Source organism: Lissotriton helveticus, chromosome 11 (assembly GCF_964261635.1).
Source record: "Lissotriton helveticus chromosome 11, aLisHel1.1, whole genome shotgun sequence".
NCBI lineage: Eukaryota > Metazoa > Chordata > Amphibia > Caudata > Salamandridae > Lissotriton > Lissotriton helveticus.
The window spans coordinates 939,784,036-939,809,551 of NC_136072.1; positions in this window are offsets into that span (position 1 = coordinate 939,784,036).

Consider the following 25,516-nt stretch of genomic DNA (forward strand, 5'->3'; position numbering starts at 1 on the left):
CATACATTCACCCCAGTACAAAGATCTGGGCCTAAATCCATCGTTTCTTTGCACTCGACACCACCCTGGGTTATGAAATGAAATGAAAGAAAATTTATAACGCGCGAACTAAGCCCAAAGGGCATCAAGGCGCCTAGCTCAAAAATAGTTACATGTCCCAGGTGCTATTCACTGGTAAGCTTTCTTAAAACACCATGTTTTCAGGGCCTTTTTAAAAAGGGGCAGTGAGGATATCGATTTTAATTCAAGAGGGAGTGCATTCCACAGACGGGGGGCAACTGTGGAAAAGGCTCTACCTCCCCATCTGGTCTTCTTAGACCGAGGAATAACCAGAAGGTTTTGTTGTAGTGAGCGCAGACATCGGCTGGGAACATAGCCGGAGAGAAGTGAACCCAATCCAACAGATGTTCCAGATTTCAGAGCACTATGTACTAAGCAAATGATTTTGAAAGAGATACGGTGCTCTATCGGGAGCCAGTGTAGGCTCTTTCTGGCTATAGTCGCAGAGGAGGAATGGGGGGTATCCAGGACGAATTTTGCAGCCGCATTTTGTACAGTTTGAAGTCGCTGTATTAGTCCCTTGTTAATCCCTGCATACAGTGAGTTGCAGTAGTCCAACCTTGAGCCAACCAATGCAACCACTGTCTGTTTCCTAGCTTGCGGGGAAAGATAGTGCGCTATTCGACGGAGAATTTTAAGAATTCCCCAGCAAGTAGCCATCGTTCTATTAACCGGAAGGGTCATTGCCAGAGAAGTATCGAACATGACCCCCAGGTTCCTAGCTGAGTGGGAGGTAACAGGGCAGGTTCCTAGGGATTGCGGCCACCAATCACTTGACCACACATCCTGATCCTTTCCAAAGATCATCACCTCGGTTTTGTCGCCATTCAGCCTCAAGGAGTTGGCTACCATCCAGTCGGAGACTGACTGCATACAGCTCCTAAAGTTGAAGGCGGAGGTGCTGACCGGCTGGGTTAGTGACACCATGATCTGAGTGTCATCTGCATATGACACTACTTCCATTCCCTGGGCTTTTACCAATCTTGCTAGGGGGGCAACATAAATGTTAAATAGGGTCGGACTTAGGGCCGACCCTTGTGGTACCCCACATTGCAGCGATGTAGGAGGCGAGAGGTATTCTCCTAGTTTGATCCTCTGTTCTCTATGACCTAAAAAGGAGGACAGGAGGTCCAGTGCTGACCCCTCCACTCCCATCTCCCTCAGACGAGATGTTAGTATCGAGGGAGATAGGGTGTCAAATGCTGCGGTCAGATCGAGTAAGACCAGCAGTGTTGTCTGTCCCTGATCTACCTTCATTCTGATGTTATTGGTAACCATAGTAAGTGCGGACTCCGTACTATGGAGTTTCCTGAACACGTGCTGGGTATGATCTAAAAACCCAGAGGAGTCCAGGAAGGCAGACAAATGCAGATTCAGATGGGACTCAAGCATTTTGGCGGGGGCAGGAAGTAAGGATATGGGCCTAAAGTTTTTCAAGATGGTTGGGTCAAGTGTAGGTTTTTTAAGTAACGGCCTAACGATGGCTTTCTTCCAGTCTGACGGAAAAATCCCGTGTGACAGGACACTATTCATTACTTCCAATAGAGGAGGTAGAAGTGTAGTCCTACACTCCTTCAGCACTCTAAGAGGACATGGATCCAGAGGGGAGGAAGATTTAGTCCTATTCAGCAGTGCATTAAGATTATCAAGAGTAATCTGAGGGAAACTAGAGAGGGTCGTAGTGGGGTTTTTTGTCCTGACTTCTAAATTTGTGAGAGCCTGTGTAGTGTCATTCCCAAGTAATTTTTTCTGCGCTTCTAAGTTAACAGCAATCTCATCTACTTTAGTATAGAAAAAGGATGAGATCTTATCGCAGAGCTCCTGAGAACCCTTCACTGGGTCTGGAACTTGCAGTGTACAGAGGGAATCCACTATTTTGAACAACTCTTTAGATGAAGTGAGAGAAGTGGTGAGTTCAGAGAAATATTCTTGTTTTATTTTGATGACTGAGGCCTTATATTCGCCCAACTTTTGCTTGTGGGTCTCTCTGTCAGCAGGATCCCATGATTTCCTCCATTTTCTCTCATGTCTCCTACAGCTCTGTCTCTGCAACCTAAGGGGCTCAGTGAACCAGGGGGCAGAGGGCCTACGTCTCGCTGAGTATCGGTGCATAACGGGAGCTAGCTCATCTAATGCACCAGATATTGAGTTTGCAAGATTTTGTGCAGCCTTCTCAGGATCTGGTGGCAGATAGACAGAACCAATGAAGGGGGCCAAAGCATCATTCGTGATATTTTTATAGTTCCTTTTACCCATTCCCTGAATTAAATCTTTACTAGAGGGAACTGAGTGGGAAAAAGTCAGGGCTAACGGTACAGCCAGATGGTCTGTCCATACTAGGGGTTCCGGCGTCCCTGTCTTGACTCTAGGGTCGTTGGAGAAGACTCCATCGAGGGTGTGGCCTGCCTGATGTGTAGGGCCCTTAACCAGTTGGCAAAAGCCACATTCTTTAAGAGGATAGACCAGGGAGGATGTATCTTTAGAAGTAGAGTCATCTAAATGAAAATTTAGATCCCCTAAGATAGTAAAATGGGGCTTGCCATCATATGGCTCCAGGATTCTGAACAGGTCGCTGCTAAAGTTGGATCTAGGTCCTGGAGGCCTGTAAACAAGAAGGCCCACAAAGGATGCTGATGGAGATAGGGAGATGAAGAAATGCAGGACCTGGAGGGGGTCAGAAGGCGCCGTCAGAGCATTAATATGGCAGGTAAGATGGGACTGATAAAGAATCGCTAATCCACCACCTCTTCGCTTGACTCTGTCGAATCTCTGAAGAGCATAACCCTCCGGAATTGCCATTAGGAGGTCATGTCCCGAAGTCTCCGAGGCCCAAGTTTCAGTTACAAAGACCCATGCAGGCTTTCTAGAAGACACAAAGTCATGGAAGGCTACATTGTTTTTAATTAGGGAACGAGCATTGATAAGAAATCCTTCCACTACGTGAGTGCTTTTATCCAAAGAGTAGATTTCTTGGGATGGATGACTAACCAGAGAGGGTCCATCAGGGCTCCAGATACCTGTAGCAGATGTAGCCATGAGCAGCAGGTCCTCTGGAGTATGTCTATGGTGGCAGGAGGACTCCCCCGGTTTCCACACTAACATTTCCTCCAATGTGTAGGAGAGTGGTAACAGGGAGGGTAGGACAGGGGTTAGACACTGGCTATATACAAATCAGCTCTGACCCTGTGCCTCATGGGAACAGTCCAGTCCGAACTACCAAGCCATGTCTTTCCCAGACCGGAATCAAGCATCCAAGGACCGGTTTCTGGCCATCAGCCTACATCAGCCTGGATAGCTTGACTCCAGTGGTGTGGAGAGCCTGGGACTCACGTCTGAGCATACCCAGCCCATTCGGGGTGAAAATTGCAAAAAACACAGTTGGTGGACAGAATGTAGAACAATGTCATACATTCACCTCAGTACAAAGATCTGGGCCTAAATCCATCGTTTTGTTTGCACTCCACACCACCCTGGGTAAGACACTGGCTATATGCAAATCAGCTCTAACCCTGTGCCTCATGGGAACAGTCCAGTCCGAACTACCAAGCCATGTCTTTCCCAGACCGGAATCAAGCATCCAAGGACCGGTTTCTGGCTATCATCCTTCATCAGCCTGGATAGCTTGACTCCAGTGGTGTGGAGAGCCTGGGACTCACGTCTGGGCATACCCAGCCCACTCGGGGTGAAAATTGCAAAAAACACAGTTGATGGACAGAATGTAGAACAATGTCATACATTCACCCCAGTACAAAGATCTGGGCCTAAATCCATCGTTTTTTGCACTCCACACCACCCTAGGTTAGACACTGGCTATATGCAAATCAGCTCTGACCCTGTGCCTCATGGGAACAGTCCAGTCCGAACTACCAAGCCATGTCTTTCCCAGACCGGAATCAAGCATCCAAGGACCGGTTTCTGGCTATCAGCCTTCATCAGCCTGGATAGCTTGACTCCAGTGGTGTGGAGAGCCTGGGACTCACGTCTGAGCATACCCAGCCCACTCGGGGTGAAAATTGCAAAAAACACAGTTGATGGACAGAATGTAGAACAATGTCATACATTCACCCCAGTACAAAGATCTGGGCCTAAATCCATCGTTTATTTGCACTCCACACCACCCTGGGTTAGACACTGGCTATATGCAAATCAGCTCTGACCCTGTGCCTCATGGGAACAGTCCAGTCCGAACTACCAAGCCATGTCTTTCCCAGACCGGAATCAAGCATCCAAGGACCGGTTTCTGGCTATCAGCCTGGATAGCTTGACTCCAGTGGTGTGGAGAGCCTGGGACTCACGTCTAAGCACACCCAGCCCACTCGGGGTGAAAATTGCAAAAAACACAGTTGATGGACAGAATGTAGAACAATGTCATACATTCACCCCAGTATAGGGGTTCGGGCTGGACTGTTCCCATGAGGCACAGGGTCAAGGTGCGAAAAAACGATGGATTTAGGCCCAGATCTCTGTACTGGGGTGAATGTATGACATTGTTCTGCATTCTGTCCATCAACTGTTGTTTTTGCATTTGTCACCCGAGTGGGATGGGTATGCTCAGACGTGAGTGCCATGCTCTCCACATCACTGGAGTCAAGCTATCCAGGCTGATGAAGGCTGATAGACAGAAACCGGTCCTTGGATGCTTGATTCTGGTCCAGGAAAGACATGGCTTGGCAGTTCGGGCTGGACTGTTCCCATGAGACACAGGGTCAAGGCTGATTTGCATATGGCCATGTCTGACCTGGGGTGGTGTGGAGTGCAAAAAAACGATGGATTTAGGCCCAGATCTCTGTACTGGGGTGAATGTATGACATTGTTCTGCATTCTGTCCATCAACTGTTTTTGCATTTGTCACCCCGAGTGGGATGGGTATGCTCAGATGTGAGTCCCATGCTCTCCACATCACTGGAGTCAAGCTATCCAGGCTGATGAAGGCTGATAGCCAGAAACCGGTCCTTGGATGCTTGATTCCGGTCCAGGAAAGACATGGCTTGGCAGTTCGGGCTGGACTGTTCCCTTGAGGCACAGGGTCAAGGCTGATTTGCATATGGCCATGTCTGACCTGGGGTGGTGTGGAGTGCAAAAAAACGATGGATTTAGGCTCAGATCTCTGTACTGGGGTGAATGTATGACATTGTTCTGCATTCTGTCCATCAACTGTTGTTTTTGCATGCGGCAAGAGAGCAGCCTGGAAAGGGTACTTGAAAGGAGAACCACCCTAAAATGAGTCAGAAAACGCAGGCAGTGTATCCACATCTCCTGACTGGGTTTACTGTATTAAAGTGGGAGCTTCTGACCCACTACTGGCTCTCGTTCCAATTCCCCCCTGAGTACTATGTGGAGCACTCCATTTCTTGGTCAGACGATAGGTGTGCAATCAGAGATAATGTCTGGCTGACAGCCAGCTTTCCATGGTTGAGGTGACCCCACTTGAAGTCTTGCCTTGCTAGAAGGAGACACCCATCTGACCCGAAAAGTCCAAAATTCAACCTGTATGCTGAAAGAGAGATGCAGCCATCTGTCTGGTAAGAGCCAGAATCAGTGTGACCTTAGAGCTGGTGGGGTCTGCTAGAGGAAGAAGGCTGAAGGAAACAGATCTGTCTGCCCATGTTTTGGTGGGCATAGAACTGACCTGAGCTGTGATTTTGAGCTAGTACTGTAGAATTGGAGCTGCCTATGCCACTCCAACCAAAGAAATGTGCCTACGCCTGTCCACACTGCTGTGACCAAGAGGTGCGCTTGCAGCTGTCAAGAGTACTTTGATCGAAGAAGAGTGCCTGCTACTTTTCCACGTGCCATTGCATATTGAAGGGGGCAAGACCCGCCCAAGTCAATCCACCACTGGAAGTGCCCATAATTGGGAAAAAGTCAACGTGATCTTTCCTTGTCCCATGGGGCCACCGTAATCCACTTACTATTACTTTTAGAAAGAGAGCTCCAGTCCAACGGGAGAGTCGGCTGCTATCCTTTGTCACAAACTTCACAGGAAAGGAGGCCGTGCCAGCATGAGCAGCGTGCCCTTTCCCAAAAGTGGGAGAGATAAACTGCATGTGTTGCCGGTACACCACTGTTGACTGCTCTGCCAGAAGGACTACCTGCATGTGGTGAGCCTTTACAAACTGAAAGAGCGAAATTGTACTTATTTGAGTGCTTCCACTTTTAAAAGATGCAACCGGCACTTGTGTCTTGATTCCTGCCTTTTGAGGCACTGTTACCCACAGCAGAGACCCACCTAATTAAGGGAAGGTGGAGGGAAAGAATGGATAGCATGCAAAAGGGCAATAGGCACAGCACTAGTTCTCTAAAGTGGATTGCATGAGTGTTATTTAGTTTTATGCGTTTAATAAAGTACTTTTCTTTTTATAAAGTAAAACACTGGCTTGTATAATCAGTTGCTGCGCTGCAGAGTTATTGTTGAATTCAGAGCTCGAGCATCCCCACATTGTCTCCCTGAGATGCCTGTGAATGCTCAATACTGCTACCACTGAAAGTCAAGTGCTCAAGGTATTGTACTTGGCCCAGTTTAGGAAGCCATAGTAGGACCGACCACGGTACATCAGAGGCAAGCAGTGCTAGCCACATCCACTGAAACTCAGTAGCCTTTGCTTGTTCATGGCCCCCTGCATGGTGTCTGACAGGGTCTTTAAGAGTGGTATGCGGTCAGCTGTGGGTTTAGGTAAGCAGGACTGGGGCGCTCAAGCAGTGCAGTATATAATCGGTGGTGAAGGATAGAATCGTGAATAAATGAAACGGTGCTGCCAGTATAGAGGAGAACCCTAAAACCTCTTTAAGGAACCAGGCGAGAAAGGCCTCGGCGCCATACAAATGCACAACAAGTACTGGGCACACGTATAATCAACAGTTTTGATAACACAAAAGTAACTCACAAGGACGATTGACACCGGTGAAGTGGTTAAAACAACACTATTGCTTTATGTAGATATTCTCTTCAACTTTTACAACGCTTGCTTGTTCATGGCCCCCTGCATGTTGTCTGACAGGGTCTTTAAGAGTGGCTTTGACCCCAGAACAGATAAGTGCAAGTTACTTCAGTTCAATGTTGATAGATCGAGGACTCAATTTCCAAAAATAGAATTGTACCCAAAGTCTTGTTGGTGGATGCAAATAAAAATGCCCCTCATCTGACTTAAAGACTGAGGTGTATGATTTATAGTTTGCCAGTTGTTAGTCTATCAAGCTGGCAGTGGACATTACGCTGTCTACCCATATGGACCACCATCTGCCAAATTTTGAAATCACTGCCAGCCAAGGGTGAACTTTGTTACTTCCAAGGAACAGACATCATGCCGGTTCCTCTGAAGGTCAAAAGGTTTGGTGGATGACTTCCATTGATTTAGAGTGCTATCCACCAAATATGCTGTTTTTCAAAAACAAACTCCCAAGACCCAGTGGGTTTGGGCATGATTATTTTAATTATTTGGTCCCTTGTCAGACAGCGTGATCTGTCTTCTTCTGTTCTTCTGGAGGTCAGTCCAGAGGGTGTACTGATGAGTCGTGAGTGAGGAGCCAGCTTTGTAAATTTCACTAGCCAGTGGGTGGGGATGACTACTCGACTCTCCATAACCAATGAGAAAAACGTAACCAGGAAACATTGCAACACCACGCAACGTGGTAAACATATCAGAACAAGGAACAAAGCTTTCTGCATAATCAAAGTACAGCCCGATGGTCGTCTGAAAGTATAGGGAGGTAAGTCCAAAAGTAATCCCAGAGGTCATGTTAGTGATTTGGTCCACGATAAGTCTGAATTTCTGCATCAAGGCTGGATTTACGATCCTCGGGTTGTGCAATGAAGATCCCTCTATAGTCAGCCCATTGCTGACAAATATTTACATATTTTTTAGGACATCCCTGGGCTTCCTATGCTGGCTTTTCTCTGTTCAGACACCAGTCTAGGCCCTGCTTCCATTTTGCGATTGGGGTTGGTGCGGCATCCTTCTAGTGGCAAGCAATATCCCTTTTAGCTACAGTAAGGTTGAGTCAGAGGAAGGTGGTCGTGTATCGATCATCTTCAAAATCCATCAAAATATGGAGAAGGATCAACCTCATATCTTGTGGAATGGAGCTTCTCAATACTCAGCCCAGACAGACCAGAATTTGAGTCCAGTATGTTTGTATTACAGAACATTTTCACACAGTGTGTAGGAAGGTACCCTTTGAGTAAGCACAGCAAAGACAAGAGGGGATGTGACTCTTCCCATTACCAAGAGTTTGTGATGTGTGAAATATATGCGATGGAGCTAATTCAACAATATGAGCTGCAGTCGGGATGCAATGACTGAGCATCTCGGCGGTCCCCTAGCCTCTGTCCAGTCTTCATCCCCTAAGGCCCCAATGTCCCGCTCCCAGTCTGTATGCAGTAGAGCAAGGGAATTGGGAATATGGTCGATTAGGGACAGATATACTCAATTGGTATTATGCACATCTAGTTCACCTGGGAGTAGGCTAGCCCTGAGGGGGTTATAGTCAAAGAGGCCCACCAAACTAGGAGTCAGTGGTTAACTCAGCTCCGCGTGTGGAAATTTGACAGAGATTGATGTTAGCATTTAGCTAAAGCCATCTTGTTTCCGGCAGCCATTTTGTCTGCCATGTGCTCGCCATGTGCTTTTTCCATCTTCTCTGTCGTTTGCCCTTATGCCTTGCTCAGAGAACTGGCTATACTTAGCTTCTGCTACCATGCACATGCGCAGAGAAGTCTGTAGCTGCCCATGCACCTGTTTAGGTCTTCTATTGAAGTCAGCAACTGTTAGCTCCTCCTTCTTTGTTGATTGTGCATTTCTGTATGACCATTTATGTATGTAACTCTCCTATGTGTGCATTGCACCACCTTCTTTTGAGCCCCTGTGTGGGTATAAATGACCCATGGTTCTTTTACTCCTTGTGCTACTTCATACTCTACCAAAGGGTGTTGTGTGAATGTAGTTCCACCTCATGAGGTTTAATAAATATCTCTTTTGACATTTCAGTTTCGTGCCAACTTCTATTTAATTGTCTGAAGACTTGTGTGCAGTGAAGGGCGAACCCCTAGCACTGGTAGGCCTTGCTATGGCCCACCTCTACAGATTGGCACCCAACGTTGGGCTCATCGGTGACTTGGATGCTCGAAGGAGTGGTCGAAATGAAGGATTGGAATCTCGCTGCGGACGATCACTGCCCGAGGAGACCTGCATCTTGGCACCCACGACGTGTTTCCTATCTTTCTGATCTGACCCTCCAGGTGGTGCCGGTCCTCGACTGAGATCTCTTCTGGTATTCACTGTGCAGAGACCATTTGGTCGATTCAGAACTTGGCAGTTGGAATCTGGAGACTTTTGTTTGGTAAGGTCGTTTGATGCAACACTATGTATATGGAAATGGAAATTGGCCAATATATGGAATTGATTGGATATATATGAATTGCAATTTATTCAGGCAGGTAATGAGGGGACTTTTCTCCAACTTTTGAATAATATGTAACGGCATGTGAGAAGTTGGCCTGATATGTGATGTCCACTATTCTAGTGGGCACCCTGTATCAGTCCAAACAACCCTTACGGTGATGGTTGTAAAGTCAACCTTATAGACCAACTATCCTAGTGGTAGCATGGATAAAGCAGTCTTAGGCTAAACTCAAGAGGGCATGTGAAGCCAGCTGTTTTACCATATGTAACCCCTTTCATACCAAATGAAAGGACACCACACAGGTTATATATATATAACATATATATGTATTTATTACTAAATTAATCCTCTGAACTCTTTATGAGGTCAGAGACACAAGCACATAACAAGATACTTAATTATCATGCAATAAGTTGCACAAAATACAGTAATGCCCTAGGGGCACTTCAAACCATATACTAAAATAGTGGTATAAGGACCACGTCACGAACAAAGGACAGGCCTAGAGCCTGGAGAATCGCTGGGGCTATGCTGTACTACCAAAGGATAGGGAGCAGGAGGCCCACGGGATGCGTGTGCAGTGTCTTTACACACACGCGAGTTACCATAGAGTTAGAATGGGAACGAAAGAATTGGAAACTAGTTCTTTTAGGTCACTTCCGGATGGACTAAGGGAAAGCTACTGAAAACTAGGACACTAGGATAATTAATACCCACAGGGGCACCGTAGTAGTCGCGTTACCTCACCCACAGGAAGTGGGTGCATAGGTGTCAAAGTGTGTCGGGTTTCGACACTGAATCCTACGGAGCCGTGAAGAAAGATGCTGCAGGCGACCAGGAGGGAAGTGTCCGGTTGGATCCAAGGGCGGATCGAGGATGAAGAGTACCTTAAAGCAGATGGGACAGAGTCTGGGTCACTAGCCAGTGACCAGGATGGAACCAGGAAGGAACCAGGCGATGTCGCGAAGCAATCAGGTGATGCCGTGAAGCTTGTCTCTGCAGCCATGTGGACCAGGAGGTGTCGACGATGACCAGGAGCTAGATACGGACTGACCCACAAAGGCTCTCGCTGTCGGCGGTGTCGGCTTCCGGATTGGAGTCAACAAGCCTTGGCAAAGGCAACCCACGCAGGAATCGAAGATGGCTTCTTGATCAGACCAGCAAGGTCTGATGGGCTTCTCCTTTTCAGGGAAGCAGGGGCCAGTCTGGAGCAACCAGACCAGCAGTGTAAATTGAAAGGTTCATCGTCACAGAGGCCACTAGCCAACGGGCAATTGACCGGACAAACGCGTCGAGCAGGAAAATGCAGAAGGGCCCCACGCAGCACTCGTGGAGTATGGAGGGCTGATCTTCAGTGCAGATAGTGCTCAGGCTGGAGCTTCTCAATCCCCAATGCACAACTTCGAGGGTGCCTCAGAAGTTGCACGGAAAGCAATTCGCTGGCTTTCCAAGATGGCCGGTCCCACGGCTCTCGTCGCCTCCACGGGTCTCAGCTTTGCTGTGGATCGAGCTGAAGGAAGTCTGGAAGTCCAGGTCTTGTCAGGCTCTGTGCTCGGGCTCTGGCGGGAGCGTCGACAAAGCAAACTGTTGATCGCTTGGTGGTGCCTGCTTACACTTGGTGGTGCCTGCTTACACTTGACCACAAGGGAGATTCTTCAGTCTTCTATCTTCAGGTAGCACTTCGAAGGTCCAGAGTTTCATTTCAAGTTTCAGTCAGGATAAATGTAAAGTCTCTAGACTCAGCTCCTACCTATATACCAAATTTAGGGGCTGGATTACCTTCTAGGTCCCTCCTATGGATGGGACCAGGGAAGGGGTGGTTACACCCCTTTCCCTTTGTCCAGTTTCGTGCCAGAGCTGGGGCTGGAGTGCCTCAGCACCGGTTTGAACCGGACTATGCATGGGACACCTTGTGTGCCCCAGGCAGTGTCTCATTATATTCAGCCCTCCCTGCCCCAATACACTATGGCCTGTCGGGGGTGGTGCTAGTACCTCCCAAGACAGGAAACCTATTGTCCAAGCCTCCCTCACTGGAAGTACTCCCTGCAGCAGGAGGTCAGACTTGTGTCTGTGGCAGCAGCATCCATTTTGTGATGCTGAGGCTCTGGTTAACTTTAACCGGGATTAGTAGGAACAACATGTCTTCTCCCTCTAGAAGGGTGGAATGCTACCCCTGTCGCCAGAACTGGTGAGGGGGTAGTATTCCAAAGCGTATGACACCTTACACAACATGTTTTGATAAAGCCAAACCAAAGTTAGCATTCAACTGCAAGGATTATAATGCACTTAAGAGTATATGGTATGGCTATATAATAGAACAGGTATAAGGACATGGTTCCGAAAGCTGCAGACAGGCTCAGCTCATGCTAGAGCCTCATCTCACATACAACCAAGCACTCTGCCTCCAGAATTGTTAAGGCCTGCCAAAGGAGTGACTTATAGGTATATATGTGTCTATATAAGACAAAAAGTTGTTTAAAAAACGATTTTCATTTTCTGTGTTTACTGTCTATGCCTGTGGCTGTTACAATTAAAAATTGTATTTTTAGCCTGCCTGTAATTGCATAATTTATCACCTGTGTTGTGTTTTAAATGTGTGGTTTTCCCTGCCCATGATTGCTTTCATTTAGTGTGTTGAATTGTGGGATTTGCAGTCCAACCTCTGTAGTTTGTCCCTCATTCCTTGGTGACAAATCTGTTTTCCCTCCAAATTTCTCCTTTGCTCTGTGCTTAGGCCTGTGTGCTCAAACAGTGCACCCCCAGCCACCATTTTGTGCTCACAAGCCAGTGAGGCCAGCCCCCCTGCCCCCCCCCACCCCCCAGCAACAGGGATTTTCTACATCAGAGGGTGCTTCTGTGAGCTGCTTAAACTGTATTTACTGGTGCCTGTGCACTTCGTTTTTTGGCCAGCAGGGGGAGTAAAGCTTTATTCAAACAGTATTGTTAGATTTCGAGTTAGTGAAGCCTTTACCTGTTGAAGTCCAAAGTTGTGGATTGAGCCTGTCTGTCTCCTAGGAGATTCTGAACAGGAGCAAGCAGCTGCCCAGACCTATGGTGACCAGAATTTTAAAACCAAAAACCGGGACATTTCACAAAAAGAGAAGAAGGACTACAATTCTACTTCAAGTGATGAGAGGGCGCATAAGCAGAGATTTACAGAACAGGCAGTAAGAACATACATAAAATGCAATTTTTAAGCCCAGTAGCTTCCCTGTTTATTAAATTGCTTTCTTGAAACAACTGCTAACTATCCCTGCTTTGTAAAACATAAAAAACACCTCCCACCGTTTTCAGTCGACCCTCTCTAAAAACGGGGACATGAGCTAAATTTCTTGAAATTTGCTGGGACAGCTGGTTAAAAACAGGGACCGTCCTGGTAAAACGGGGACGCCTGGTCACCCTACCCAGACCCCACCCCCAGGCCAGCAGCCCATTGGCTATTCAGCTACCAGGCAGGTCTGAGCCCTCCTCTCACACCTGCCCAGGCCCATTGAGGCCTTGCTGGGTGGACCCCCAATCACTCTCCTCCATCTTGTGAGTTGCAGCCTACATGTGCCCCAGATTGCAGATTGCAGTGAGCAGAGTCCAGGAAGTGGTAAGGAGACAGACTTGTGCTGTCTCTTCCCAAGACAAAAAGTTGTTTAAAAAACGATTTTCATTTTCTGTGTTTACTGTCTATGCCTGTGGCTGTTACAGTTAAAATTTGTATTTTTAGCCTGCCTGTAAATGCATATTTTATCACCCGTGTTGTGTTTTAAATGTGTGGTTTTCCCTGCCCATGATTGCTTTCATTTAGTGTGTTGAATTGTGGGATTTGCAGTCCAACCTCTGTAGTTTGTCCCTCTCATTCCTTGGTGACAAATCTGTTTTCCCTCCAAATTTCTCATTTGCTCTGTGCTTAGGCCTGTGTGCTCAAACAGTGCACCCCCAGCCACCATTTTGTGCTCACAAGCCAGTAAGGCCAGCCCCCCCTGCCTCCCCCCCCCCGCAACAGGGATTTTCTACATCAGAGGATGCTTCTGTGAGCTGCTTACACTGTATTTACTGGTGCCTGTGCACTTCGTTTTTTGGCCAGCAGGGGGAGTAAAGCTTTATTCAAACAGTATTGCTAGATTTCGAATTAGTGAAGCCTTTACCTGTTGAAGTCCAAAGTTGGGGATTGAGCCTGTCTGTCTCCTAGGAGATTCTGAACAGGAGCAAGCAGCTGCCCAGACCCCACCCCCAGGCGAGCAGCCCATTGGCTATTCAGCTACCAGGCAGGTCTGAGCCCTCCTCTCACACCTGCCCAGGCCCCTTGAGGCCTTGCTGGGTGGACCCCAAATCACTCTCCTCCATCTTGTGAGTTGCAGCCTACATGTGCCCCAGATTGCAGATTGCAGTGAGCAGAGTCCAGGAAGTGGTAAGGAGACAGACTAGTGCTATCTCATCCCAAGACAAAAAGTAGTTTAAAAAAAACGATTTTCATTTTCTGTGTTTACTGTCTATGCCTGTGGCTGTTACAGTTAAAAATTGTATTTTTAGCCTGCCTGTAATTGCATATTTTATCACCTGTGTTGTGTTTTAAATGTGTGGTTTTCTCTGCCCATGATTGCTTTCATTTAGTGTGTTGAATTGTGGGATTTGCAGTCCAACCTCTGTAGTTTGTCCCTCTCATTCCTTGGTGACAAATCTGTTTTCCCTCCAAATTTCTCCTTTGCTCTGTGCATTAGGCCTGTGTGCTCAAACAGTGCACCCCCAGCCACCATTTTGTGCTCACAAGCCAGTGAGGCCAGTCCCCCTGCCTCCCCCCCCCCCCCCCCCCCAGCAACAGGGATTTTCTACATCAGAGGGTGCTTCTGTGAGCTGCTTAAACTGTATTTACTGGTGCCTGTGCACTTCGTTTTTTGTCCAGCAGGGGGAGTAAAGCTTTATTCAAACAGTATTGTTAGATTTCGAGTTAGTGAAGCCTTTACCTGTTGAAGTCCAAAGTTGTGGATTGAGCCTGTTTGTCTCCTAGGAGATTCTGAACAGGAGCAAGCAGCTGCCCAGACCCCCACCCCCAGGCCAGCAGCCCATTGGCTATTCAGCTACCAGGCAGGTCTGAGCCCTCCTCTCACACCTGCCCAGGCCCCTTGAGGCCTTGCTGGGTGGACCCCAAATCACTCTCCTCCATCTTGTGAGTTGCAGCCTACATGTGCCCCAGATTGCAGATTGCAGTGAGCAGAGTCCAGGAAGTGGTAAGGAGACAGACTAGTGCTGTCTCTTCCCAAGACAAAAAGTTGTTTAAAAAACGATTTTCATTTTCTGTGTTTACTGTCTATGCCTGTGGCTGTTACAGTTAAAAATTGTATTTTTAGCCTGCCTGTAATTGCATATTTTATGACCCGTGTTGTGTTTTAAATGTGTGGTTTTCCCTGCCCATGATTGCTTTCATTTAGTGTGTTGAATTGTGGGATTTGCAGTCCAACCTCTGTAGTTTGTCCCTCTCATTCCTTGGTGACAAATCTGTTTTCCCTCCAAATTTCTCCTTTGCTCTGTGCTTAGGCCTGTGTGCTCAAACAGTGCACCCCCAGCAACCATTTTGTGCTCACAAGCCAGTGAGGCAGGGTTGGGACTAGGGCTAGGGTTAGGATTACTTTTGGAAGTAGGGACTAGGGTTTCCTATGTTATTGGTTGTTGGGAGTAAGGTGGGACTAGTGCTAGGGTTAAACCTTTAATTGGAAGTAGCTATTTAGGGCTTCTGGTGTGATTGGTTGTTGGACCAGTTGTGGGACTAAGAGTAGGGTTAGGCTTTCTATTGGAAGTAGGGACTAGGTCTACCTGTACCATTGGCTGCTTGGAATTGTGTTGGGACTAGTGGTAGGGCTAAGGCATTTATTGGATGTTGAGATCAGGGTTTTTTTAACTGATTGGGTCCTTGGACTAGGGCTAAGATTGGCTGTAAGGTCCTGGTCTCCTATTGGTTCTAGATGTTAGGGCTAGTGTTGTGATTGGATAGTGTTAGGGCTAGGGTTCCCATTGGCTGAAGGGGTCACCTGATTACTAGGGCTACAAGAAAGGCCAGGCTTAGGGCGTCTCTGCCCGGGCGTCGAGGCTAAGGGTGGAGAGGGCAAGGGTAGTTGCCTGTTTGAGCCTGTTAAGGGTGGAGAGGACAAGGGTAGTTGCCTGTTTGAGCCTGTTAAGGGTGGAGAGGACAAGGGTAGTTGCCTGTTTGGGCCTGTTTGAGACTGGTCGGGACTATGGCCAGAAATGCTGCCCTCTGACTCCTTCCCTCCAAAACTCCTTTTTACTCATCCATAAGCCTCTTCCTACTGCTAAGACTTATAAAAAATAAAAGAATCCTTCACTCTTTTATCCCTCCACTATCCTTTTTCAATCAAAATTAACAGACTAACATGTTCACTTCTCAAATTCCATATTCCATATTCAACTATACTAATAACTGAATAACATATCTACTACTCAAATTACTTCATGTTTATACTATACTAATTTTCAACAGAAATCCTTTATGGGTTCCGGAGTGGCGTGCTACTCGCCAGAAAAGCGCTTCAACACCCATCAGGGGTAACAAGTGCTATATGAATGCTAATCTTTCTTACCCTATTATCCATCGCTATCCTTCTCACTCCAAGTAACAGACTAATATCCACCACTGAAACTACCTCATATTTCACCATAACAATTCACCACTAATCCTTTATAGGCTCCCTGAATAGCTTGCGTCAACAAGCGAGCGATAAATTAATACAAACCTTTATCCTACTCTATCCTTCTGCTATAATTCCAAATCCAAATAACTGACTAACCTATCTACCACTTAAAATGTACTTGCATGTTTCACTATACTAATTCAACACTAATCCTCTGTGGGTCCCGGAGTAGCGTGCTACCCGCCGAAAAAGCGCATCGACGCCTCGTCAGGGGTAGTAAGCGCTATATAAATGCAATTACAATACAATACAATACAATATAATGGTAGGTATAGGAATACTATACCTAAGCAAGGGGTGATTACATGACCTTGCCCCAGCTGAGTGATCAGCCAGTTGTGTCAGTTTGGATGGCCAGCCAGGGGTGGCATAAGATATGCTGCAGCCCCTGGTAGGCCTTGGGTGCACCTATGCCCTGGGTACCTATGGTACACTGTACAGGGACTCATAAGAGTGACCCAACATCCAATTAGGTATGTGCCTAAAGTACATGGAGTCCATTTTACAGAGAGAGCAGGTAGCCTGGGGCCCTGATTAGCAGGATCCCAGGCCAACTAAGTCAAAAACCAGCTAAAAACACGGCGAAAAATCTGGGGTAACCATAGTCAGGTATCCACCTTCCTACACGGCACACATCGGGTTAAGTGCCGATGCTGTATACTATTGTATATGCTACAATATCTTTTGGCATGCCTGTTTCAAGCACCTTCTTTGGAGGTACTAATGCGAGTATTTAGCACAGTCAGTTGGCTCCCCACGAGGGGACACCTAATAGGGACATGTATACTAAAAATGGTATTTCTTCTATAATGTACAGCACGTTATGGAATACATATACTAACAGGGATCCTGAGTTGCGGTGGCCTATACACGAGTCATTTAATCTTAGAAAAATTCAGCATGTGGAACAATATATGTTTAAGCGCAAAAGTAGACAAGATATGTTTGACTGTCTGAATGAAATGAAATGAAATGTAGTTATGTAGAGCGCAAACTGCCACTCCTGACGGAGTCTCCTGGTGCTATAAGCAACAACAGATCAGGTGAATGACATAAACCTAAATTAGCTTTAGGCAGCAAGCATCTGATAATCCAAATATCCACATCTTTAACAGTTTTCTAAACTGCCCCTCCTGTTCAATAGCTCTGAGCTCCTTAGGCATGCTGTTCTAGGCTTTTGCTCCCAAGACAGTGGCTGATCTTCCGCCTCTAGTGGCTAATTTAAATGCTGGAACCCTGAGCAAATTTGCAGTGGTAGACCTTAGTGTTCTTACAGTGGTATGAGATATCCTGGACCCAGATGATGATCGGCTCTAAAAGTTGTCAATAAGAGTTTGAACAAAACTCTTTTGTGGACCGGGAGCCAGTGAAGGGCCATCAGTGCAGCTGAGGCCGATGCCCTACGTGGTAGTCCTAAATTTGGCCCCTGCGTGCTGGACCACCTGTAGTCTCCTCAGGATAGTCTTGTTAATTCCTGCAAGGAGACTATTGCAGTAGTCCAGCCTCGATAATATAAGGGCCTCTGCTACTGTCTTTTTGGCGGCCAGGGGGATCAAGTTAAAAACTTTCTCAAAGTTTTTATGAGTCCAAAACAGGTCCCGGTAAATTTCAGAACATGGGGCTTGAAAGAAAGGGCAGAGTCAAACCACACGCCCACATTTTTAGCCACTTCCACCGTCGATGGCGGCGCTGTGGTGTTGTCTGGCCACCAATCCTTTGGATGAAAATGGTTATCTATGCCAATTGGTAAGATTTCTGTATTATTAGCATTGCAACAAAGAGGATTTTCCCTCATCCAGTGCAACACAGTTGTAAGACAGATTTTAAAGTTTCCCTCTGCATTGGTAGTGGTCTTATCCAAGGAGAGGATCAATTGGGTATCGTCGGCGTACGACGTAATTTCGATCCCATATTTAGGGATCAATGAGACTAGAGGGGCCATGTATATGTTGAACAGCAGGGGACTTAAAGAAGCCCCCTGCGGCACCGCTGTAGTGATGACTTGTACTGATGACAGTAACGGTCCCAGCGAGATCGATTGTGTCCTATTTGTCAAAAGGGATGTGATCCATCTCAAAGCATGATCTGATATACCACACATTCTCAATCTGGTTAGCAGGATTTTGTGTGAGATGTAATCAAACGCTGCTGACAAGTCCAAAAGGATCAAGACTGCCCTCTTGCCCTCATCCAGAATGAATTTGATAGTGTCTGGGGGCGGCGGAGTCCAAGATGGCGGAGTGAGGACTCTGCTTGCGGCGCGCTAGGAGCTCTCTCCCTCCTCTTGGCGATATCGGCTATGCTTGCAGATCTATCAAAAACTCCCCAACCCCGATAGCTGGTCTTAACAAACTTAACAAACTTGAACTTAACGAAGCCGGGCGGCGGAGTGAAGTGCAGTGCAGTGCGATTGCACGGAGCATACTGAGCACATACATCGGATGAGACGAGGTCAGATGGAGCAAAGCGGACGCAGCGCCTTAGTCTGACTCACCAGTGTTGTGCCGGCTGTCTGCTCGCGGTGAAAAGCATCGGAATACATCGGATACGGTCCAGAGCCCATGTCTGCCTCCTGACGCCCCCTGACATACTCCGTAGAGCCCGTGACGGTGCAACCGAGAGAGCTCTCTCAACGGCGCCAACGGCGTCAGCTGGCAGGACAGGGCGTTGCTGACCGGCGGCCTCAGTGCTGCGTGTCGACTACCGTTGTGTGTCTGATCGATAGGGAAGAAGAAAAAAAAAAAAACGCTGGAAGATCCGCCACAACTGTTGGAACTTGCTCCTGTCACAGCCAAAAAGGCTGACGGAGGCTGACGGATGCTGTTGCACACCACGAAGATTTGGCGAGCTGTGAAGGTCTGGCTCGAGAGAAGGCTCACTCACTCTGGGCTCATTGTTTTTGGACTGGCCAAACCAAGGCTTTCAACTACATTTGCAACCATAAATACAGAAGGTATGTCACCCAAGCACCCTCCGTGAACTACTCGAAACACTAAAAACTCAGCAATAGCCGCGGCTGCTGCTGTAACGATCACTGTGCCTGCACCTGTACCTGTATCTTTAACCACGGCAGTAACGGTAACCTCGACCCCGGGCCCTGTCCCTGCCTCAGCCTCAGCCTCAGCCACAGCTCTGCAACCTGCAGGGATCACTGTAACCAACACGCTGGGGGGCGCTGAGAAAATGGCAATGAGCGGCAAGGTGAATGAAACGGAAGCAGAAAGGGCAATGCAAGCTCCATCAGCAGCCCAGGGAGCGAAAGACAACCTTGATAAAATCACTATTACCAAGGGGAACGATAAGAAGATGGCAGGTAAGACGGTCCTGCGTCCTCCCTTACTTAACTGTGGGACAGTTCCTAAAAAAATAATGTAAAAAAAAAATACAGACACTAATGAAAGTGCTAAAGTCGGGACAAATATAGGGGAGGGCGGCGGCTCATCCAACAAAAATGACAACAACGATAATACCTCTATCCTGACTGAAGGTAACAAGACACAAGAGATAATAGAGCTAGAAAGCCCCGAGACAACTATTGGGCTAGAAGTGGCAAAGGGGGTGTTAAACGAGGAAAAGTCTAACTGTCTCGTCACTGAATCCATGAGCAATTACGGAACAGAACATTCTCCGGAACTTAATGAGGAGTATTTCTCTTCTGAGGACTGTGACTATGATACAGAGGAGGAATCAGACAAACCTGCGAATAAGACCCTGACCAAGCTGCCACCACGGAAACGCAGAGGCAAGGCTAAGACAATTCATAAAAAAAAAGGTAGAGCTCTGACCAACATGGTAGCAGGAGTAATCCCCCTGAGTACAAGAAAAACTGTTACTGACAAAAGCCCTTTAAGAAAGTGGATGGAGGCTAAGGGACTAGTTAAAAACATGACTTTAAGGCTCTCAGGGGGCAGCCCTACAGACAACGATAATGGGATACAACAGCTCCAGGAAAATGGGCCTTATTCAATGACGCAAACTCCCAATCTTAACAAACAGGCTAGCGAACAGATCAAAGGGGGTAATGACCTCCCTGGAGCTACATCCCTATCGGATCCAGCAGCCTCAGCAGACCTGGGCTCGGACTATGACCTAAACCAATCTTACGTTGAAAGCAGGCAGGGGAAACTAAGGGAAGAGCCCAAGCTGGGCAAGACCGAACACCCCCAACTAGACGCCATTTTAAATCTTCTTGTAAATCAAAGGGCAGAGTCAGAGGCACACTACCAGCAGTTAAAAAGCGATAACATAAGACTGCAAACTTCAATAACAGATATAGCCTCCATACTAAAGGGAGTCACACAGGAGATAACGGAGCTCCAACAGCGTACAGTTCTGGTCGAAGAAAGATCGCAAAGGGTCGACGCTAGTGTGGAGCGACATGACACAGTACTCACCCAGTTACAGGGGAAAGTGGACGACCTGGAAAATCGCTTAAGACGATCTAATCTCAAACTATATGGAATCCCGGAAGGGGCAGAGGGGTCTGACCCCAGGGCCTTCTTGGTGAAACTGATGCCCCGTGCATTCCCTGAACTTTCTGATTGGGACTGGGACTTCCAAATTCAAAGAGCACATCGGCTCCCTCTAGGCCAAAAACGTCTTAATAGTAAATTCTCACGTCCGTTATTGATTTATTTTGGCAACTTTCTGCTACGACAAGCGGTGTGGCAAAAAGCTAAACCCAACACTCCGATAATTATCGATAATTTCACTATCTTTGCACGCTCGGACTTAAGCAAAGCTACGATGGATAAGAGATGGGAAATGCGCAAATTAATTGACCCAATTAATAAACTTGGTGGCTCAGCATACCTGCAGGAACCAGCTCGACTCAAAGTGATCATGAACGGACATACAAACTTTTTTTATGAAGCGCAGGAAGCGCAGGCATTCTTAACCAGTGTCAATAAGAGTAATTAGACACAGAGTCGAAATGAAAGGAGGTGGTCTATACCTATCTTTGTGCTCTGGGGGAAAATAAGGGGGTGATAAGGGGGGAAAAAAAAAAAAGAGAAAAAAGGGTTGTGGGGACTGAACTAACACTATTAGTAGATATAAAGTCATTAAAGGTGGAGGGGGGGGTTGTCCTAGGCTCTTAGCCGCAAGAGCTGCCTCATCAACGGCAGCAGCAGGTAAGGGGGGGAGGGGGAGGGTTGGTCTTCGCAGTTCGGGGGGGGGTGTGTAGGGTGGAAGGGAGGTTGGAGGGCGGGGCGAAAAGGGGGGAAGAACAAAATATTTTCAATCTGGTAGAAAGACTCGAAGAGAGATTTATGTTTGTAAAGCACTTTTTCTTATATGTTGAAGAACATCAAACTATGCTGTTAATAGGCACCACTGACTATATTTACTACTTTAAAGATGCAAAGGATTAGATGTATAGCATGGAACGTCTCTGGGCTAAACAACAAGCGTAAGAGACATTTAGTCACTGAAGAATTAAACTTGTATAATCCCCATCTAGTTTTTCTGTCAGAAACTCATATCATAGATAGTGATAAGAAGCTACTGAACCAACTGGGCTTTGAGATGATAACCTACTCAGCAGCTGCTTCTCATGTCAGGGGGGTGGCTATATTAAAAGACAAAAGATTCAATGTAGAAATAACTAGGACGCAATCTGACAAATGGGGGAGGTGGGCAATTACCCAACTATGTCATAACAATGTGAAGCTCGTGGCATGTGTTGTATATGGACCAAATAGAGAAGATCCAAGAATATATGAACAACTAAGTATAGCCTTATTAGGATGGGAAGGAGAAGTCATAATTATGGGTGATTTTAATTGCATTATGAATTGTCAGACGGATACAACACGCACTGGTAATCATGTCCGAATGCCTAGAACTAGAACGTCTATTTTTAATTTATGTAAGCTGCATAATGTTAGAGATGTTTGGAGCTCATTATATCCGAATATTCCCGGTTACACATACTATTCCGCTCCTCACAAACTATGCTCACGCTTAGATATGGCTTTAATATCAGATTCGTTGATGAGCTCTATCTCAACAATGGTTATATACCCACGCATCACATCTGATCATAACCCTATTATGGTTGAACTAATTACTTCTCAAAAACGCAATCCCCCTAGAGCCTTTACGTTTCCAAGGAATTTAATGTCGAATATGATTTTCATTACACAACTGAAACAACACATTATAGAATTTTTGATCTTTAATAGAAATACTGCTTCTTGCCTAACAGTTTGGGACACATGCAAAGCTAGTATTAGAGGGTTTGTACAGACGTATATCCTAAAACAAAACCAAGAAAAACGCAAGCGCAATTCAACCCTGACTTCGGATATCGCTGCAGAAGAGGTTAAACTAGTAGAGGCGCTAAGAGGAAATCAGCCAACTTTGGCTATTAATACAAACCTTAGTCGGCTAAAATGCAAGACCAAAGAAAACTTGTTAAGAAAAAGGAGTGCACAGATCCACAAATATAAATTCACACAATATGAAGGAGGTGACAAAATTGGCAAAATTTTAGCATTTAAAGTAGCAGAAGACAGAGCAGAATCTACGGTCTCACAAATCATAGGAGTTGACAATAAGAGATATAACCAGACAGACAATATAATACAACAATTTGCCAAATACTATGAAACTTTATATACGCCGGAAAACACTCCTAATGGCAATACAATTGATAACTACCTAAAAGAGAATCCTACGAACAAAATAACCATCTCTGAAGCAGAAACCTTGGCTTTAGAAACAACTAGAGAAGAATTGAACGAAGCTATAAAAGCGTTACCACTAGGTAAAGCGGCTGGGGAAGACACCATCCCTTTGGAACTGTATAAATCATGTATGGAAGAATTAACACCCCTTCTTCTAGAAGTAGTAAACCATATAAGTAGAACAGGGTCCGCTCCGCACTCTTGGAATAAGGCGAAAATTGTATTCTTTCACAAAAAGGGTAAACCCAAAGAGGAGATGGGCTCATATAGACCTATCTCCTTAATCAATGCCGACGCCAAGATATTTGCAAAATGCTTAGCTAGAAGACTCGCACCGTTATTGCCTAAAATAGTAAGTACACAACAACACGGGTTTGTGGTGGGGAGGGACACATCTGCCCATGTAAACACAGCAATAACAGCTTTCGACATAGCTGAGGTAGAGTCTACTCCCTTAGCAATGATAATGCTTGATGCTGAAAAAGCATTCGATCGGGTGGGATGGGACTATTTATGGCACATAATGGGACATATGGGGTTCAGCGGAAACTTTCTAAATGGGATCCGCGCCCTTTATGACAATCCAACCGCATACATTAGTTATTGCGGTCTTACTTCAAACCATTTTGCAATCAGGAGAGGCACACGTCAAGGGTGCCCCTTATCCCCTTTATTATTCGCCTTATCATTAGAACCGTTTTTAAAGGCATTGGATAATAAACCAGAAATAACTCCCTTTAAAACTAGCGGGCAGAGCCTAAAAATAACCGCACACGCGGATGACATTGCCATTTATGCGACTGAGGCTACCGACTCCCTGAAAGTAATTATTTTAGAGGCATCCAAATTTGGCAATGTATCTGGTTATAAATTAAACACTCACAAAACCCAAATAATAGCTAATTTTGTCCCTCCCCAACCAATGCCTGAAATTTGTAAGACTGCGACTTATTTAGGAGTACAAATCACCTCAAATATTAAAGAGCTAAATAAGATCAACTACAATAAACTTATGAAAACCACCATTGTGAATTAAAAAAAATGGCACCGACTTCCATTAAATTTAATTGGCAGAATAAATTTAATAAAAATGAAAATCATACCCAAATATTTATATTTGTTCAGATCAATCCCGTTGGCACAAAATAAGCTTTTTTTCAAACAACTAGATAGCGCTTTTTGTAACTTTATTTGGGGATATAAGAAAGCCAGGAGATCACTAAAGATGTTAAAAAATCAAATCGGATCAGGCGGTCTCAATTTCCCTGATCTGAAACTCTACTTTTGGGCCTCATTTATAAGGCGTATCAGATCTGTATTAGACTCAGAGAATCTGCTTTTCTACCACCATTTACTCTTAAAAGGAGATTCCAAACAATTCTTACTTCGTATCACCGACCCCAACTTCTATAAAAGGGTTAAATTTAAGACTGCACGGGATTTAGCAAAGATTTGGAAAGAGATACTTATCTACTGTAAAAGCAACATATATCATACCCAATTAACTTTATGGGACAATCCTGGACTACCTAACATATTTAGTGATGGGGAATCCCGAAGGTGGCAATCGAAAGGTATCAAGGTACTAGACGACTTATATACTTCTCAAGGTATAATGGATTTCCGTACTTTAAAACAAATATATGGACTGTCCGACACACACGAGTTTAAATATAGGCAAATATACGATTTTTTAGTGCGGAAGAACTGCATTAAAGTCTTATCGAGCGGGGGCATCTGGGATATCTTAAATTCAAAAAAGGAGAAATCAATAATTAGTTTGACATACAAGATCTTTACAGACTTAAGAACGGACGATAATGAAATAATAGCTAATAAATGGAAAGTAAAACTGGGAATCAACGTAACAGGAAAACAAATAAGAAACTCGTACACTAACATTCATTATCATGTAAGATCTTCTAGTTTACGTTTACAGCAATATAGAACCATATATATGCTATACTATACACCAGAAAGGATTTCTAAATGGGCCCCCAATAACAATCTGGGAGAGAAAACCAAGTGCCCAAAATGCGATGAGTATGCAGCAGATCTTATACATATGCTGTTCACATGCCCAAAACTTGGGAAGTTCTGGGAAGAAGTGGGGAAAATATTAGTTATAAAAAAGGTTTCCAGCACTCCAATAACAGCCCCTATGGTTATATTAGGCCTACATACTACTAATCAACCACACTCTATATTGCTATCTATTTTACTTTCCTGTGCTAAATTGACTCTAGCTAGAGCCTGGGTCAGCCCAAACCCACCCAACGCCTTGGAATGGTGGTATCTGGTTAACGAAATCAAAACTATGGAATGTGCGTTAGCAGAACTCAGAGGGGTCAAATCATTGCAGAAATATGAGAAAATCTGGGGGAAATTAGAATTGAATTGTTCTGGCATTTAGTTTCGATTTATGTTGGGTACTGTTATTTCATGAGATGAGAACAGACTATGTATGTATATTATGAATCTGCTTAATTTGAAACAATATCGAATGTTCTTGTAACTTTATACCAGGTGAAAATAAATAAAAACAATAAAAAAAAAAAAAAAAGAATTTGATAGTGTCTGATATTTCAAGTAACGCCGACTCAGTTGAAAATGTTGGTCGGAAACCGGATTGACGGGGATGAAGACCCTGTATTGCCTCGAAAGCTCCTTGTACAC